Source organism: Pteropus alecto, unplaced genomic scaffold (assembly GCF_000325575.1).
Source record: "Pteropus alecto unplaced genomic scaffold, ASM32557v1 scaffold112, whole genome shotgun sequence".
Classification (NCBI taxonomy): Eukaryota; Metazoa; Chordata; class Mammalia; order Chiroptera; family Pteropodidae; genus Pteropus; species Pteropus alecto.
The window spans coordinates 892,675-912,867 of record NW_006433133.1 but is presented as its reverse complement, the minus strand read 5'-3'; the positions used below and the strand labels follow the sequence as shown (position 1 = coordinate 912,867).

Sequence of the window (20,193 nt, the reverse complement as noted above, 5' to 3'; positions counted from 1 at the left end):
AAGGAGGGACTTAGTGTAGCTATTTTTAACTGTTTTTTGACTATATTACAATACATTTGTACCTTTTTTCTCTCTTGCTGTTTTTGTGTTTCGTTGTGTTTTGTTTTGTTCTGGATTGATAGATTTTGATTCCTTTCTCTTTTCTTTTGTGTAACTTCTACAGTTATTTTCTTTGTGGTTACCATGAGTTTACATAAAATATCTTATAGCATTTGATTTTAAGCTATTAGCAATTTAACTTCACTAGCATACAAAGTGACTTACCTTTATAGTGGTTCCTAATATTATTTACAATCAATACAAATTTTTATTCGGGGGCATCAAGGACATCTGCCCCAAGTCTCTTTATCTAATACTCTCACTTGGTGCCACAACCTACCTTATGCTCTCTTCCTGAATTGGGTAGATTATCATTCTATGCATATTATTTTATGACCCTATAAACTCTCCAATAAAGCATGTTCCTTATACCTAAATTTCCTTTATATGAAATTTTCCAGCCCTGAAGTCAAGTCCAAACTCTGTCACACGCTAACGAAGAGTCATTGGATAAGTGACTTGTTTTCTCTGGCCCAGAGTGTCTTCACCCATAAAATAAAATTGCTAGATATTAGATGGTATCTAAGATGTTTAACAGTTCTTGAATATTATATTTATATGATTGTCTTACCTAGTTTCAGTCTCTCCAGCCACCTTGATGGAGCCTCATCTTCAAACTTCTTCCTATGTTACTCATTTACTATATATATAATGCCACAGGTTTTTTAAAGACATTAGTGGCTTTGGTTATACAAAACACTAGATGACTGCAAATATTATTTATTGAGTTTTGGAATTAATATATTCATTTTCTAAAAGTTTTTCATCTTAATTTTTATGCCATAAACAATTCTTTGAATTTTATTTTTAATTTATCTAGACTACAGAATTGGAACTGATAGTAAAGTTTAGAAATAGGTATAATTTTAGCCAAACATAAGTATAATATTTGATGATTTAATATGTGGGATAGGTTGCCTTATGAGAGAGTAAGTTTCTCATGATGGAAAGTATTTAGGCAAAGATTGCATGGCTACTTAATAGATAGTGATGTAAAGGTGATTTGTGCTTATTATACAGAGAAATCATCAAGGATTCAAGTACTCTAAGTTGTCTTCAAATGGACATTCTGGGAATTTATTTCTTAAGGATAATACTAAAATTAGCTTACCTTTTCTGAAACACAAACTAACAGAGAAGAAAGGCTTCTCAGAGACATATTAGAAATAATTGCAAGAAAGTAATGTGTATAAAAATTGACCATGAATGTTGATATTTGACATTTGATAATCATGATATAATTATCATGACAATACATTAAGATACCATGGTATTCTGTCTTCTGAGAATATGCTGGAAATTATTCATATAAAGAAGACTTCCTTAGAATGAGTCACTTGGATATTTAAGTAACTGTATTTTATTAAATAGTGTCCAAAAGAGATATGTCCTATACAAAAATGTTCTCCATAACAAATAATGATATATTAAGATTTTCATCAATTCCTATTACCATTTATGATCAATGTACTTTGTAACTTTCAAAACTTAATAGCTAGCATTGTCCACACTGTGTTGTCAATATATGTTGATCAATTAATAATATATTCAAGTAGGTGTTCAGTATGAACTGATTTTGAAGGTATCAATCATCCAGTTGATAAAAATAATCCAGATCCTTAAAATTATACAGATGAAATCTATAGATATTACAGATTTATGAGACACCATATACTTTTTATTTTTGATATTAGTGGTGACTGTATGGTGGCCCACAAGAACTAAAGGTAAGAAAAAAATAGAATAAATAGTCCTCCGAAGTGTAATATGGTAAAATCTACTAATATGTGAATACCAACCTTGGAAAATAAATAAGGAATCATATGTAAATGGGTGATCTAAAAAGTTGAAGACACCAAAAACTGATGAAAATGACCCAAGGAAGAAAAGTAGGAATGTAATTTTAATTAACTTAGATAAAAACATAATCAAATGAATTTAATCTTGTTTCAAAACTTAATGAACTGTGTGATGCTCTATTTAAATAGAGTTGGTGAACAGAAGAGTCAACTGAAATTATAGAACTGGTGAAACCCAGAGAGCCAGATATGGATAGTGCCTACCCAAGTATTGTCCAGGGAAGAGAGTATTCTATGGCACTAATCTTGCTTTGATGTCATACTACCCTAAAAATGTTCAATCTGACAATTTGTCTTGACTACTGAGAGAGACTACCTAGTTTTGGGGAAACAAACATTCCAGTGTTCTTGATAGTTTTATTTCTCAGAGTAAATAGATATTCTGCTTTATACATCTGTCTTTCCTACCTTGGTTAATGTTAATCCAAACTTCCTCACCTCTTTCCCACCCCTAAAGAATAAAACACAATTATTCTTTTTTGCATCATTTTTGTTTATTTTAAAATAATTTCTACGTTTAAATTACACATCACATACAATATTATATTAGTTTCATGTGTAAAACATAGTTATTAGATATTTCTACAACTTAGGAAGTGATCACCCCCAATAAATCTAGTGCCCAACTGACACCATACATAGTTATTACACTATTTTTAACCATATTCCCTATACTATACTTTATATCTCATGACTATTTTGTAACTACCAATTTGTATTTCTTCATCCCATTCCCTTTTTCACCCATTCTCTCAACCAGCCTCCTAATCGGTAAACCTCAAAATGTTCTCTGTATCATGAGTTTGTTTCTGTTTTGTTCATTTTGTTCTTTAGATTCCACATATGTGTGAAATCATATCAGATTTGCCTTTCTCTGTCTGACTTATTTCATTCAATATAATACCCTCTAGGTCCATCTATGTTGTTGCAGATGGCAAGATTTCATTCTTTTTTATGAGTGAGTAAATATTCCATTGTATATATGTACCACTTCTTCTTTATCCATTTGTCTATTGATAGACATTAGGCCGCTTTCAAATCTTCACTATTGTAAATAATGCTGCAATGAATATATAAATGTGCATGTCCCTTCAAAGTAGTGTTTTGGATTTTGTAGGATAAATACCCAGAATTGGGATTGTTGGGTCATTCTTTGACTGTTGTTATAGCTTTTGTTTAAAGTTTATTTTGCCTAGTACAAGTATTGCTACTCCAGCTTTTTCTCTATTTTTATTTTAATGAAATATCCTTTTTCATCTCTTTACTTTCAGTCTCTGTGTTCTTTGATCTTCTGTAGGCAGCATATATACAGGTCTTATTTTCTTAACCGAGCCACCTTGTATCTTTTGATTGGATCATTTAATCCATTTACACTGAAAGTAATTGTTGCTAGATATACAGTTATTGCCATTTTATTATTCATATTTTAAATCTTTCTTTTCTTTTTTCTTCTTCTTAAAGAATTTTTTTTTAACATTTCCTGTAATACTGGTTAGATGTCGATGAATTCCTTTAGCTTTTGCTTGTCTGAGAAGCTCTTTATTTATCCTTTGATTCTAAATGATGGCTTTGCTGGATAGAGTAGTATTGGTTAAGGTCCTTTTTTTTCATCACTTTGAATATTTCCTGGCAATTCCTTCTGGCAAGCAAACTTTTTGATGAGAAGTCAATATCAATATATTTTGAAACTTTAAGAATCATCTATAGTTTATTCATTTTTTTCTTCTAACAGCTGATACCTAATATGAGAGGAGAAACAGAAAAATACCACTGACTAAGACAGCAACTAACAGCATTACTTGCTAGCTTGTTAACTAGCCAGAGAAAGAAATTTATCAGATGTATTTTCTCAGAGTGTTACTTTCAAAGTGTCAGATTTCCAAAAAAGATTCTGACTTTTAATAATAATTGAAGTAATAGATATTTTCAGGAAGAACTCTGGTGGCGAAAGTGCTATTTTGTAGCCTCTCAGTTGGAAGTCTTTTACATGTAATACAATAATAACTGCAATTGTACCTATGACTACTGGTAACCCAAGAGTTCAAACAAAAGGCTTTGAATTAAAGTAAAATATCATATCATATCTATCTATGCATCCAAATACATTTCTGGAAGTCAGATGTTCTGTATCAGAGGTTTTCACATGAGAGTTTCATGGATCTCCTCAGAAATAAAATGGTAGGAGGCCCCTGCCCTGCTTTCTGTACTATTTATTGGGCTTTAAAGTAAGAGTTTATTTGAAGAAAAGGTCTGATGTTTTTTAAAAGTTTTACTGGTATATAAATAATAAAATATAGGCTGAAAATTTTGTGTACAATTTGATAAGTTCTGATTTCTATATACTCATGAAACCAATAACACAAGCAAGACAGTGAGCATAGCCATCACTCCTAACACTCTTCTTATAGCAATAATGAGCCTTTTCTCTCTCCTGCCTCAAGTAACCACTGTGGAGAGAGGATTGTAAGCTGACAAGGTCCTTGCAGCCTGCGAGGACAACCAAGGGTTGCCTTGCCTTGCCAAATCCCTCCTAAAAACAAGATAGTGCTCCTGAGAACTAGATGGTACAGATGTAGCCACAAGCAGATAAATAAGCTAAAAGTCATGAGAAGATGTGGCTTCAGAAAAGTAGAAGAAACAGTGTTGCTATGAAACTTCTAATGCCAATTAGTATGTTCTTGTATAAAAGCACCTTGCAAGAATAAAACTGCACCATTGTCCACCATCAATGGGCAGTGGACCTCCAGATCCCAGCTTTCTGTCTTCTTTCTTTTCTTTATCTTCCACCATTACTACTCAGGTATATTTTCTAGAGCTGCACTGGACAATGTGGAATTTACCACTCGCTGGATGCGGCAAACCACCAACTTTCCTTCTGTCACTATAGATTAGAAATTTATATAAATGGAATCATAAACTATGCACTCTTAGTTTTCTGCCTGTTTGCATTTATCAAAATTATTTTGAGATTAATCCCCATTATGATATGAATAATATATTATAGTATAAATATATATATACTATATATTCATATTATAGTATCAACGGTTCATTCATTTTATGAGCAGTATTTGTGACTCTACCATGATTTTTTATTTTTATTAATTTATCTTTTGAGGGGCTGTTAGGTTGTTTCCACTTTGGAACTATTACAAATAAAACTCCTGTAAACATTTGTGTACAAGTCTATATGTAATCATATTCTTTCCTTTCCTTTGGGTGAAAGCTTTGGAGTGGAATGGCTGGATCATGATAGATGCATATTTAGTTTTTTAAGAAACCACCAAACTGTTTTCCAAAGTGATTTTGCCATTTTATTTTCTCACATGAAATATGTGGAAGTTCCAGTTTATTCACATCCTCACCAATATTTGATATAATCAGACTTTTTAGCCATTTTAATAGATGTGTAATGGTATCACATTGTGATCATATTTGCATTTCTTAATGACTGATGATGTTGGGCATATTTTATGTGTTTATTGGCCAACTGTATATCTTTGGAAAAGTATCTGATAACATATTTTGTCCACTTTTTATTGGGTACTTAATTTTCTTATCGTTTCTATTTTTTTAATAAACTCTGAATGAAAGCCTTTTATTAGATATTCTCTGGGCAAAGATTTTCTCCCATTTCTGGCTACTCTTTTATCATCTGACAGTCTTATGGGAGCTCCCTTGTAGATAACTGACTGCTTTTCTCCTCCTCCTTTTAAGATTCTCTCTTTGTATTTAATCTTTGGCGTTTTAATAATAATGTGTCTTGGGGTGGGTCTCTTTGGGTTCATCTTTCTTTTTGAGGACTCTCTGAGCTTTCTGGGCTTGTATGTCTATTTCTTTCACCAGGTGTGGGAAGTTTTCCATCATTATTTCTTTAAACAGCTCTTCAACTTCTTGTTCCCATTCATGTACCAGTATGACCCAGATGTTTTTACATTTAATTTTGTCTCATAGGCTCTTTATTATTGTAGTGCTGGCTTCTTATTCCTTGCTGTTCTGACTGAGTGTCCTTGGTTACCCCATCCTCTATATTAGCGGTTTGATCCTCTTCTTTATCCAATCTGTTGATTCCTTCTAACATACACTTCTTCTCAGATAATGTGTTATTCATTTTTGACTGGTTCATTTTTATAATTTCCATTTCAATTTTTATGTTTTTATCTCTTTGTTAAAATTCTCACTGAGTCTATGGCCATGCTACCATGAACAGGCCCAATCCCATCTGATCTCAGAAGCTAAGTGGGGTGGGGCCTGGTTAGTACTTGGATGGGAGACCACCTAGGAAGACCAGGTGCTGTAGGCATAAAAAATTTTTAAAAATAAGGGATTGTAAGCTGACAAGTTCCTTGCAATCTGTGAGGTCAACCAAGGGTTGCCTCGCCTGAAAAAATAAAAAGAAAAAGAAATTAAAAAATTAAAAAATTCCACTGAGTTCAAAAACACTTCCCCTAAATTCATTGAGCATCTTTATAACCAGTGTTTTGAACTCTACATCTGTTACATTGCTTGACTCCATTATTCCTGGATCTCTGTTCTGTCTTCTCATATGGTTTCTGCTTTTTTGTCTTTCCATTTTGGCTGCCTTTCTGTGTCTGTTTCTATGTATTTAGCAAAGCTCCTATGTCTCCCGGTCTTATAAGTGTGGATCTCTGTAGTAAGTGTCCAACAGCATACTCCTGAGAGAGGTTCAGCTGCAGACTATATTTAGTCCCAGTCGGTGCCCCTCCAGGGCCAACTGTCATAATTCAGCAAGCAATCCACAGATGCTGTGCTTATATTTGATTCAAGAGGCCACACCAGAAACCGAGGCCAACTGCAACCAGTGTGGGTCTTGGGGTTGGCTCAGTAAGGAGCACCAGACTCACCAAGGATACAGCTGAATGTGGCTTAGATGGGGCCGCAAGTTGGGAGAGATGGAGTTTCAGGGAATCCTCTGGGTGGAGTGACCTCTGTTATCCAGTTCCATGATGTCTCAGCTATGGCGGCGCTGAGTCCTCCCACTGGGAGGGAAGAGGGTTCAACAAAAGAATAATGGATACCACCAGCCCTTCTGCCTGGGAGAAAGCCTTACCTCCGGCCCTCACTCTGACAACTCAGTGTCCTCCTGTAAGTCCCTGGTGCCCATCCGAGCAGCTGACCCTGTGCTGGTGCTCAGAGCGAACAAATCTGTCACCGTGAAAGTCCAGTTGCTGACACAGCCCCGTTAAGAGGCATCTGCAGCTGCTGTAGCCTCTGTCCCAGTCAGCCACTTGGGACTGGGCATCTTCCCATCTTCACCCCCTCCTGCCTTCTACTATCACAGATTGATCAATTACTTCTCTCCCTAGTTGTAGTGCTTCTTGTTCATCTAGATCCCAGGTGACTTTGCTTGTTGTTTGCTCCATGTTACTATCCCAACTTTGATGTGATCACAAGAAGGATGAATAAAGCCTCTATCATCTACACCATTTTTACATCTCCCCTCTCCATTTTTTTTTTTTTTTTAGTTCTTTTTTCTGGAGCTTTGTTCTATTCTTTCATTTGGGATATGTTTTTGTCTCCCAATTTTAGCCATTGACTCGTGTTTCTTTCTATGTATTAGATGGGGCTGCTATATCTCCCAATCTTAGTAAATGTATAATGGTATAATATGGTAAGGTTCTGTGGGACCCAGTGGCAGTCTTCCCTGGTTTCCTGAACTCCAAGTATATCCCTTATATAGATTATGTGTGTCCTTTTGTTGTTGATCCTTCATTACTATTTGCTTTTCAATGGAAGGGATTACCACTGAGCTAACTGGTTGTGATGATTGGCCTTGACCAATGGAGGAGCTGTTGTGCAGGGGTTGACCCTACAGAAGAAGATTCACTTTAGTAAAACTCTGATGCCTGCCCCATCTACCCTTTACATGTGACATTCTCAGGTGTGACCCAGTGGTGCTCTGGCTCAGATTGAAGGTGGCCATCAAGTGTGCAGGCCAGAGTCTCCTGGGAGGTGCTCTGCCACAGGCCAAGTTCAGTTGCAGCTTGTTCCCAGCCAGGGGCCACTTGGCATGAGCCACAAAGGAACACACAGATGGCCACCACCCATGCTGGACTTATGGGTGCCTCAGGTGGCCAAGCTGGAAATCAAGGCCAGCTCCAGCTAGTGCTTGGCTTTTGGATGCTCTGCAAGAATTACAGGGCATGCCAAAGCCAGATGCTGCTTGTTTAGGTTTTGTGAACCTTTGAGAAATTTTAGGAAAGTTCACAGCATGGGCCAAGATAGACCGTTTGAATGGATAATCCACTGGAAGTGGTTTGAGTGGGCTTGCACGTTAGGAGGGATTGGGTCTCAGGAACATACCTAGGCAGGGCAATCACTTTTAACCAGTTTGATGGAGATTCAGATATAGCACTTGCCTGGGTCTGCAAGTGGGGCTGGGGAGGGCTCAGTTAAAGTACAGTGGATTCTTCCAGCACTTCTGTCTGAGAGAAAGCCACTCCTCTAGCCTTTGACCTGAAACTATACAATTCATTTCTTCCCCATATGTTCCCAGTGCCTTTCAAGCTGTTTCCCCATTGCTGGAGCTGAGAGTGATTCCATCTCCAACTACATCTGTGCATGCGCCCTTATGAGGAAAGTCTGCAACTCCTTCAGCCCTCTGTCTAATTCAGCCATAATCTCTGCTGGTTTTCACAGTTAGAGGTTGTGGAGATTTCTCTTTCTGACACTGGAACCCTGAGCTTAGGAGCTCATGTGGGGCCAGGACCCCTCACTCTTCTTTGGGGGACCACTGCAGCCACAATATTTTTCCAAATTCTCAAGCACCACACACAGGTGTGGGATTAGCTTGTTTTGCATCTCTGCCCCTTCTCCCAGTCTCAAGGTGTCCCCTGTTGAAAGACTTCTGTTCAGCTACTCTTCAGGCAACTCCCAATGATGGCTATTCTGTAGTTTAGTTGTAATTTTGATGTGATTGTGAGAGGAAGTGAGCACAGTGTTTACTTTTTCCACCATCTTGAACAGAACTCTGTAATTATTTATTAAACAATTTAAAATTCCAGCTATTGAAATACATTTACTAGAAAATCTAAAATGAAAATAAGGATTATTTTTTTACATTTGAAACTAATTAACTGTTGACTTTTACTATTGACATCTTCTCTACAGAGAAAATTCCATTTGAAATTTTTCCAAGATGCTTCATGAGCCCTAGCTCCATCATTTGTAAACACTCTGACCCTACATTGTCTCTAATTACTTTTTAGATGGACCTAAATATTGTCATAGGATAGTATCTAAAATATATTAGAATGTATGAAATTTTTTTGACATATTAAAGAGTGAACGAGATTACTATAAGTAGTTCTTTGGTCATATATTTTGGTTACCTATATGTTAGTTGTCTTCTCGGTATTCAAAATTTATCAAGGCATGAAATATTTAGAGAGCTTATAAAAATGTGAATTTCTAGGACCAACTTAATATTTATTGAATTAGAATCTGGGAACTGGGCATGGAGGCAGGGGATGTGTTGGGTATCTCCATTAAAAAGAATACTCCAGATAATTTTTAAGCATGCTAAATTCTGAGCATCACCTATCCTTAGTTCTCATATTTGATTCATATTTGACATATAAAGGCTAAGACACAACCTTACTCCTTAAAAGAAATCCAGTGTCCACAGATATGTACAAAGTACTTAGTGATTGAAGGCTCTGTAGGAGTCACATGTGAACAGAATCTTGAAAGATAAATAGAAATTCTACTATATAGTATTGTGGAAAGAAAGGCATCTAATGAATGAGTGAATACCTTTGCAAAGCTATGGCATTGCAAAAGGTGAAGAACGTTTTTAAAAAATGAAGAGAAATTTGGTGGAACAGAGAATGAATCAGTGCTTCTGAAATTGGAGCATGTGAATCTCCTGGGGGCTTGAGGAAAATTCATATTCCTATACAACATAGCTGCACATGAATATATAAAGCAAATAGTAACCAACAAAAAGGAAGAAGGTGACAGTAATACAGTCATAGCAGGACACTTTAACACTCCACTGACATCAAGGGATAGATCTTTCAGACAGAAAAGCAACAGCAACCTTAAATGACACATTAAATCAGATAGATTTCATTAATACTTTTAGAGCATTTCACCCAAAAGCAGAACATACCTTTTTTTTAAGCGCACATGAAAAATTTTCCAAAATAGGCCAAACGATAGGCCACAAAGCAAATCCCAATTAATTTAAGAAAATTGAAATACCAGGCATCTTCTCCAACTATAATGGTATAAAACTAGAAATTAATTGCAAGAAAAAACTGAAAAACACACAAACACATGGAGGCTAAATAACATGCTACTAAACAATGAATGGGTAAACAGTGAGATCAAGGAAGAAGTCAAAAGATACTTGAGACAAATAAAAATGAAAACACAACAAACCAAAATGCGTGAGACACAGTGAAAGCAGTTCCTAAGAGGGAAATTCATGGCAAGACAGGCCTACCTCAAGAAACGAGAAAAATCTCAAATAAGCAATCTTACCCTGAACCTAAAAGAACTAGGAAAAAAACAATGAACAAAGTTCAATGTGAGTAGAAGGAAGAAATAATAAAGACCAGAGCAGAAATAAATAAAATGGAGTCTAAAATAAAAGACAAAATATAAATAAAACCAAGAGCTGGTTCTTTGAAAAGAGAAAACAACATTGATAAACCTTTAACCAGACTCTTCAAGGAAAAAAGAGAGAGGACCCAAATAAGTAATATCAGAAATGAAAGAGGAGAAATGACAACTGATGCCTCAGAAATGAAATAAGATTACAAGAAAATACTATGAACAATTAATTATATGCCAACATATTGGACAATCTAGAAGAAATGGATAAATTTTTAGAAAAATGCAATCTTCAAAGACTGTCAAGAAGAAACAGAAAATCTTAATAGATGAAATATATACTAACAAAATTGAATCAGTGATCAAAAAACTACCAGCAAAAAAAAAGGTCTGGACCAGATGGCTTCACAGGTGAATTTTACCAACCATTCAAAAAAAATTAACACCTATACCTCTCAAGCTATTTCAAAAAATTCAAGGAGGAAAGCTCCCGATGTCATCTTACAAGACCACCATTAGCCTGATTCCAAAACCAGAGAAAGACATTACAAAAAAGTTTACAGGCTGATATCCTTGATAAACATAGATTCATAAATCTTCAACAAAATGTTAGCAAACTGAATTCAACAATACATGAAAAATATCATACACCATGATCGGATGGGGTTTATTTCTGGGATGCAAGGTTGGTTTAATATCCAAGAATCAATTAATGTGATACACCACATTAACAAATTAAAAGATAAAAAACATATGATCATATCAATAGATGCAGAAAAAGCATTTGACAAAATCTAGTATTCATTTATGATAAAAACTCTCAGCAAAGTAGAAATAGAGGAAACATACCTCAATATGATAAAGGCCATATATGACAAACCCACAGGTAACATTATATTCAATGGGAAAAGCTAAAAGTATTTTCCTTAGGACCAAGAACAAGACAAGAATGTCCACTTTAACCACTTTTATTCCACATAGTTTTGAAAGTTCTAGTCACATCTATCACACAAGAAGAAGATGTAAAAGGACTTTCTGGTTGGAAAGGAAGAAGTAAAACTATCATTATTTGTAGATGACATGATACTATATATAGAAACTCCTAAGTATTTCACCTAAAATTTGTTAGAACTGATAAATAAATTCAGTAAAGTAACAGGATAAAATATTAATATTCAGATGTCAGTTGCGTTTTTACACACCAGTAATGAATTATTATTAAGAGAAATTAAGAAAACAATCTCACTTACAATAAAAATAAAACACCTAGGAATAAATTTGAAAAGCTGATAAAAGACTCGTACTCAGAAAATTATAAGACATTGAAGAAAGAAATTGAAGAAGATACAAATAAATGAAAGCATATACCGTACTCATAGATCAGCTGAATTAACGTTTTTAAATTGTTCATACTACCCATTGAATCTATAGATTCAATGCAATCTCTGTGAAAATATCAATGGCATTTTTCAAAGAACTAGAAAAGTTAATCCTACAATTTATATAGAACCACAAAAACAAACAAACAAACAAACAAACAAACAAAACAAAAACAAAAACAAATAGCCACAGTAACTTGAGAAAGAAAACTATAGTTGGAGATATCACATTACATGATATCAAACTATGCTGCAAGGCTATAGTAATCAAAATATCAATGTATGGCATTAAAATAGATACAGAGATAAATGGAACAGAATGAGAGCCCAGAAATAAACCTGCATGTATATTGTCAGTTAATCTATAACAAGACAAAAATATTCAATGAGGTAAAGACAGCCTCTTCAATAAATGGTGTTGGGGAAAAAAGGACAGAAATATACAAAAAAAAATTAAACTAGACCAACTTCTATACCATATATAAGAATAAACTCAAAATGGATTAAAGATCTAAATGGAAGACTTCAAACCATAAAACTCCTAAAAGAAAACATAGGCAGTAAACTCTTTGACATTGTTCCTAGTAATATTTTTTCTGATATATTGCCTCAGTCAAGGGAAACAAAATAAAAAATAAACAAATGTAACTACATTAAACTAAGAAGGTTTTGCACAGCAAAGGAAACCATCAATAAAATGGAAAGACAACCTACTGAATGGAAGAAGATATTCACCAATGGTATCTTGATAAGGGGTTAATATCCAAAATTTATAAAGTACTCATGCAACCTAACATTAAAAAATAATGAAAGTAAAAACAAAAATAAATGAATGGGACTATATCAAACTAAAAAGCTTCTGCACAGCAAAAGAAACTGTCAACAAAGCAAGAAGGCAATTATCCCAATAGAAGAAGATACTTGCAAACAATGCCACCAATAAAAGACTAAAATCGAAAATATGGAAAGAACTCATACAACTCAAAAACAAAAAATGAACAAACTGATTCAAAAATGGGTAGAGGACCTAAATAGACATTTCTCAAAAGAGGACATATTGATGGCCAATAAATATATGTAATGATGCTCAATGTTACTGACCATTAGAGAATTTGCAGATTAAAACCACAATGAGATACCACCTCTTACCTGTCAGAATGGCCATCATCAATAAATTAACAAACAATAAGTGTTGGCGAGGAGGTGGAGAAAAGAGAACCCTTGTGCACTGTTGGTGAAATTTCAAATTGGTTTACCCACTATGGATAACATTATGGAGGTTCTTCAAAAAATTAAAAATAGAACTACTTTATGACCCAGAAATTCCATTTCTGGGTATTTAACCAAAAACATTCCAAAACACTAATTCAAAAAGATATATGTACTCTTATATTCACTAAAGCATTATTTACAATAGCTAAAATATGGAAGCAACCTAAGTGCTCATCAATAAATGATTGGATAAAGAAGAGTTGGTACTTATATACAAGGAAATATTACTCGATCATAAAAAAGAATTTAATTTTACCATTTGCAACAACATGGATGGACCTTCAAGGTATTATGCTAAGTGAAAAACATCAGACAGAGAAGGACAAATACTACATGATCTCACTTATATGTATCTAAAGAACAATATAAATGATCAAATAAAACAGAAACAGACTCAAAGATGCAGGTAACAAGCTGATTTTTTCAGATATGTAGGAGGTTGGGGGAGTGGTTGAAGAGGTGAGGGGATTAATAAGTACAAATTGGTAGTTTAAAATAGTCATGGGGATGAAAGTAAAGCATAGAGAATGTAGTCAAATATGGTAATAACCATTTATAGTGTCAGGTGGGTACAAGATTAATCAAGGGGAACTCTTCATAAACTATATGAATGTTTAACCACAATGCTATATACCTGAAACTAATATAAAATAATATTCAATGTCGACTGTAATTGAAAAAATAAATTAAAAGGGGGTATAATAATGGGGAATAAGAGGATCAAATCTCCAGTTATAAAATAAATAAGTCATGAGGATGTAATGTACAGCATAGGGAATATAGTAAATAATATTGCAATACTGTTGTACGATGTCAGATAGTTGCTGGACGTATCATGGTGATCACATTGTTAGATATATAAATGTTGAATAACTATGGTGTGCATCTAAAACTAATATAATATTAATTGTTAGCTATATTTTAATGAAAAGCTTTAAAGAAGAGGAAAGAAATAGCCCTATGATAGACTATTATGCAGTCAATTGAAAAAGAAAAAAGAAAATTTGTATCCCTGCACCCTATTCCATTTCATTAATATTTTCAGAGCATTTTTACCCCAAAGCAACAGAATATACATTTTTTTAAGTGCACATAGAAATCTTTCTTAGGTTGCCAAGAAAGATTATACACCACCAAATGCAACCATAAAATACCACAAAGGTGTACTTTAGGAATCTAATTGCCAACAAATACAGGGGATTCTAACATGCAGCAATGTTTGCATGCCACTTGCCAGATTGTTTTGCCTTTATTTTCTCATAGATCATTCTTTTAGGAATGATTGAATGTAAAGTAGTTATTTAAGCAGGCCCAAATCAACAGTGCTTACAAAAGCAATGTCAGACTAAAATTGTTTTTTTCCCCATCTTTATTGAAATATAATAGGCAATTAGTTGCTTGTATTTTCGTTGTACAAATCAATGAGTTTTTTCAATTAGAGTTGGCATACAATAATATACCAGTTTCAGTTGTATAACATAGCGACCAGAGATCCACATAACTCGTAAAATGATCACCCCGCTAAATCTAGTACCTCTCTTCTCCTTACATATTTATTACATTATTAACCATCTTCCCCATGCTACACTCTACATCTCAATGTCTATTCTGCAACTATTCATTTGTAACTCTTCATCCCTTTGCCTTTCTCTTTGCTGATCCCCACAACCCTCCTCCCATCTAGTATCCTTCAAAATATTCTCTATATCTATGACTTTATTTGACTTATGTCTTTGTTGATTTTGCTGTTTAGATTACACATGTATGTGAAATAATTTGATAATTGTCTTTCTCTATCCGAATGATTTCATTCAGTGCAATATCCTCTAGGTCCATCAGGGCAATGTCTTTTCCCATCCTCTTCCATTTAATCTGTGTGTGTCTTTTAATCTGAAGTGAGTCTCTTGTAGGCAACATATGTAAGGATCTTGTTTTCTTAACCATTCAGCCACTTTATCTTTTGGTCAGAGCACTTAATTCTTTTCCATTTCAGATATCGTTGATAGGAATGTAGTTATTACCATTTTTATTCCTGTTTTTGATACATGTTTTTTCTTCTTAAAAAAAAAAAAAGTCCCTCCAACATTTCCTGTAATACTGGCTTGGTGATGGTAAATCCCTTTGGCCATTTTTGTCTGAGAAGCTCTTTATCTGTCCTTCAACCCTCAATGATAGCTTTGCCAGATAAAGTATTCTTGGTTGTAGATCCTGTGTTTTCATCACATCAAATATTTTGTGCCAAGTCTCTCAGTTCTGCATAGTTTATTTTCAGAAATCAGCTGCCAGTCTTATGGGTGCTCCCTTGTAGGTAACTAACTGCTTTTCTCTTGCTGCTTTTAAGATTCTCTCTTTGAATTTAATCTTTGGCATTTTAATTATGATGTGTCTTGGTGTGGGCCTCTTTGGGTTCCTGGTTTTGAGAACTCTCTGAGCTTCCTGGGGTTTTATGTCTATTCCTTTTGCCAGGTTAGGGAAGTTTTTCATCATTATTTCTTCAAATAGCTCTTCAAAGTCTTTTTTTTTTTTCTGGTATCCCTATGACATGGATATTTTTACTTTTACTTTTAATAGTGTCCTATAGATTCCTTAAATTGTTGTTATAGTCTTGGCTTCTTTTTTCTTGCTATTCCAATCGAGTGTCCTTGGCTTCCCCATCTTCTATGTAAGTCATTTGATCCTCTCCTTTATCCACTCTATTTCTTCCAATTAATGTACTTCTCATCTCAGATAGGAGACGAGAGGGAGAGGGGACCGGAGAGCCTATTTAAACAAATAGTTGATGAGAATTTCCTGAACCTGTAGAAAGAAGCAGATCTTCAAATCCAAGAAGCAAACAGAATACTCAATCATTTCAACCCAAAAAGGCCTTCTTCAAGACACATTATATTAAAATTATAAAAATAAGTAATGACAAGGAATTCTCAAAGCATTCAGGAGGAAGAAAACTGTAACTTATAAAGGACAACCCATTAGATTATCATCGGACTTCTCAGCACAAACTTTACAAGCAAAGAGAAAATGGAATCAAATATTCAAACTATTGAGAAAAAAAAAAGAAATTACCAGTCAAGAATGCTATATCCAGAAAAACAAACAAACAAACAAACAAACAAAAAAAAAACTTCTTTATATATGAAGGAGAAATAAAGACCTTTACAAACATAAAAATGGTGAGGGAATTTTCCACCACAAGGCCCAAATTACAGGAAATACTGAAGGAAGTCATTCAACTTGAAGCAAAAGAACAAAAAATGTGCATAACTATAGTAAGATGACTAACAGGCAGACAGAAGCAAGAAAGTACAACTTTTATTATTAAGACAGAGTGTTATAAGCTTAAATAGTACATAAAGCCCCCCCCCAACAAACACTTTAAAAAGAGAATACAATAGCTATTGCAACTAAGAAATGACGATTCCACATATATATAAATAATAAGAGACAGCAAAAGCAGAAAAGGGGAGGTAGGGAAGATCTGAATTTGCAAAGGAGAATAGAGATAAGGCGCATGCAGAAGAAAATGGACAACTGTATGCATATAACTATCCTTTATATAAACAATGGTAATCACACACCAAAAACACAAAACTGAGACACATAACTAAAACCATGAAACACCACAAAATTAAAATAACGGAAACATAAAGACAGAGAAACATTGGAGATACCGAGCTATCAGAAAACAAAAGATAAAATGGCTATAGAAAAACCTCATATTTTCAATAATCACCCTAAATGTAAATGGACCGAACTCACCAATAAGAAAAGCACAGAGTAGAAGAGTAGATCAAAAAACAAAACCCAACCATATGGTGCCTTCAAGAGACGCATCTTAGCTGCAAAAACAATTATAGACTCAAAGTGAAAGAGTAGAAAATGACACTCCAAGCAAACGGCATCCAGAGAAAAGTGGGTGTTGCCATATTTATATCTGACAAAATCAACTTCAAGATAAGAAAGGTAACAAGAGATAAAGATGGACACTTCATAATCATAAAGAGACCATACATCAAGAAGACCTAACACTTATTAATATCTATGCTCCCAATCAGGGAGCACCAAAATAATGAAGTGACTACTAACAAAACTAAAGGGAGAAACAACAAAAAACAAAACTATACTAGAGAACCTAAAAGCCACATGTCAAATATGGATAGATCATTCATACAGAAAATCAGTAAGGAAATATCAACCTTAAATGACACATTAAATCAGCTGGACATATTTAATATTTAAAAGGCCTTTCATCCCAAAACACCACATAATTCATTCTTCTTTAGTGCACATGGAACATTCTGGAGGATACACCATATAATGAGACACAAAACGAGCCTCAACAAACTTATAGACTGAAGTCATACCAAGCATATTCTCTGACCATAATGCTTTCAAACTGGAGGTCAAATGTAAAAAGAAAACAGGAAGAACTATAAATATGTGGAAATTAAATAACATGGTACTGAAGAATGAATAGGTGATAGAATAAAAGGAGAGATCAAGAGATAAATAGAAACAAATGAGATGAAAGTACAACATATCAAAACTTTTAGGAGACAGAAAAGTGAGAATAAGAGGAAAGTTCATACCGTTACAAGCCTATATCAAGAAACAAGAACAATCCCAAATAAACAACTTAATATTACATCTTAAAAAACTAGAAAATAAGAACAAATGAAGCCCAAAATCAGCAGAAAGAAATAATCAAATTAAATGATATTGAGAATAAAAAGTCAAAAAAGAATAAATGCAACAAAGAGCTGGTTCTTTGAGAAGGTTAATAAAATTGACAAATACATGGCTAGAATCACTAAAAAAATAAAAAAGGACACAAATAAACGAAATCAAGGAGGAAAGAGGGGAAATGACAGACACCACAAAAATACAAAAGATCTTGCAAGAATACTATGAAAAAGTATATAATACCAAATTTAATAACCTAGAAGAAATGGACCAGTACTTAGAAAAATACAATCTTCCTACACTGAATCAAGAAGAACTGGAAAATATATATAGACTGATAAGCAGTATGGAAATTAAAACTATCATCAAAACCTACCAAAAAGTAAAAGTCCAGGACCAGATGGTTTCATCAGTGAATTCTAACAAACATTCAAAGAAAATTTAATACCTATTCTTCTCAAACTTTTCCAAAAAGTTAAAAAAGTAGCAATACTTCATAACTCATTTTATGAAGGCAACATCACTCTGATACCAAAACCTGTTGAACACACACAAAAAAGAAATTTTTTTCTTTTTTCTCATTAACACAGATGCAAAAATCCTAAATAAAATACTAGTAAATCTAAAAGAACGACACTTTAAAATATTATACACCATGATCAAGTAAGATTCATTCCAGGAGCATGGGGATGGTTTAACATAGGCAAATCGATTAATGTGATATACCACATAAACAAAATAAAAAATAAAAATCATATGATCACATCAGTAGATGCAGAAAAAGCATTTGACAAGATACAACATCCTTTTATGATCAAAACACTTAAAAAAATCAGTATAGAAAGAAAGTACGTTAACAAAGTAAAGGCCATATATGAGAAACCCACAGCCACCATTATACTGAATGGTGAAAACTAAAAACCTTACCTCTAAAATCAGGAACAAGAAAAGGCTGTCCACTGTCTCCACTGTTATTCAATATAGTATTGGTAGTCCTAGGTAGAGCAATTAGGCAAGTGAAAGAAATAAAAGATATTCAAATTGGTAATAAAGAAGTCAAACCGTCACTTTTTGCAGATGACAGGATTTTCTATATAGAAAATCATGAAGAGTTCACTAGAAACTATTAGAAATAATAAGCAAATACAGGAAAGTTTTAGCATACAAAATCAATGTACAATAATCTGTCACGTTTCTGTACTCTAACAATCAATTTCAGAAAAAGAAATGAAAAGAATTCTTTTTGCAATTGCAACAAAAAGAATAAAATACCTAGAAATAAGACTAAAGAAGCATGTAAAGGACCTATACACTGAAAACCATAAGCCCTTAAAAAAAAATTGAAGAAGACACAAAGAAATAAAAAAAATAAAATAAAATAAATAACCCATGTTCTTGGATTGGAAGAATCAACATAGTTAAAATAGCTTTATTACCTAAAGCAGTCGGCAGATTGAATGCAATTCCCATCAAAATCTCAATAGCATTTTTTAAAGAAATAGAACCAAAAAAATCAGCAGATTCATATGGAAGTACAAAAGGCCCCAAATAGACAAAGCAATCCTGAAAATAAAGCTGGAAGTACTGCCCTGCCTGACTACAAATTATACTACAAAGCGACAATAATCATTACAATATGATATTGGCAGAAAAATAGACACACAGACAAATGGAACAGAACTAAGAGTCCAGAATGAAACCGCCGTATATTCAGGCAAATAATTTTTGATGAAGGAGCCAAAAGCATACAATTGAGAAAAGAAAGCCTCTTCAATAAATGGTGCTGGGAAAACTAAAATTCCACATGCAAAAGAATGAAATTAGACTGTTATCATCATATACCAAAATTAACTCGAAATGGATTAAGGGCCTGAATATAACACCTAAAACAGTTAAATTGCATAGAAGAAAACATAGGTACTAAACTCATGGATCTTGGATTTAAAGGATTATATGAATTTGACTTCAAAGGCAAGGGAAGTAAAATAAATAAATAAATAAATGAGTGGGATGCTATGAAACTAAAATGCTTCTGCACAACAAAAGAAATCATCAAGGCAAATCAGCAAGCATCCAAATTGGAAAATATATTTTCAAACAATTCCTCTGGTAAAGGGCTATTATCCAAAATATATTAAGACTTCATACAACTCAACAATAAAAAAAAAATTAAAAAATGGTCAGAGGATCTCAACAGACACTTCTCCCAAGAAGGCATACAAATGGCCAACAGATATGAAAAGATGCTCAACTTCACCAGCTATTAGTGAAATGCAAATCAAAACCACAATGAGATACCATTTCATACTTTAAAATTGCTATCT

At 33.9% G+C, this 20,193-nt stretch overlaps 1 pseudogene; it reads left to right on the top strand.

Annotated features, from left to right (window-relative positions):
* The first annotated feature begins 6,142 nt into the window (after positions 1-6,142).
* LOC112476780 lies at positions 6,143-6,261 on the top strand (annotated as a pseudogene).
* Positions 6,262-20,193: the final 13,932 nt, after the last annotated feature.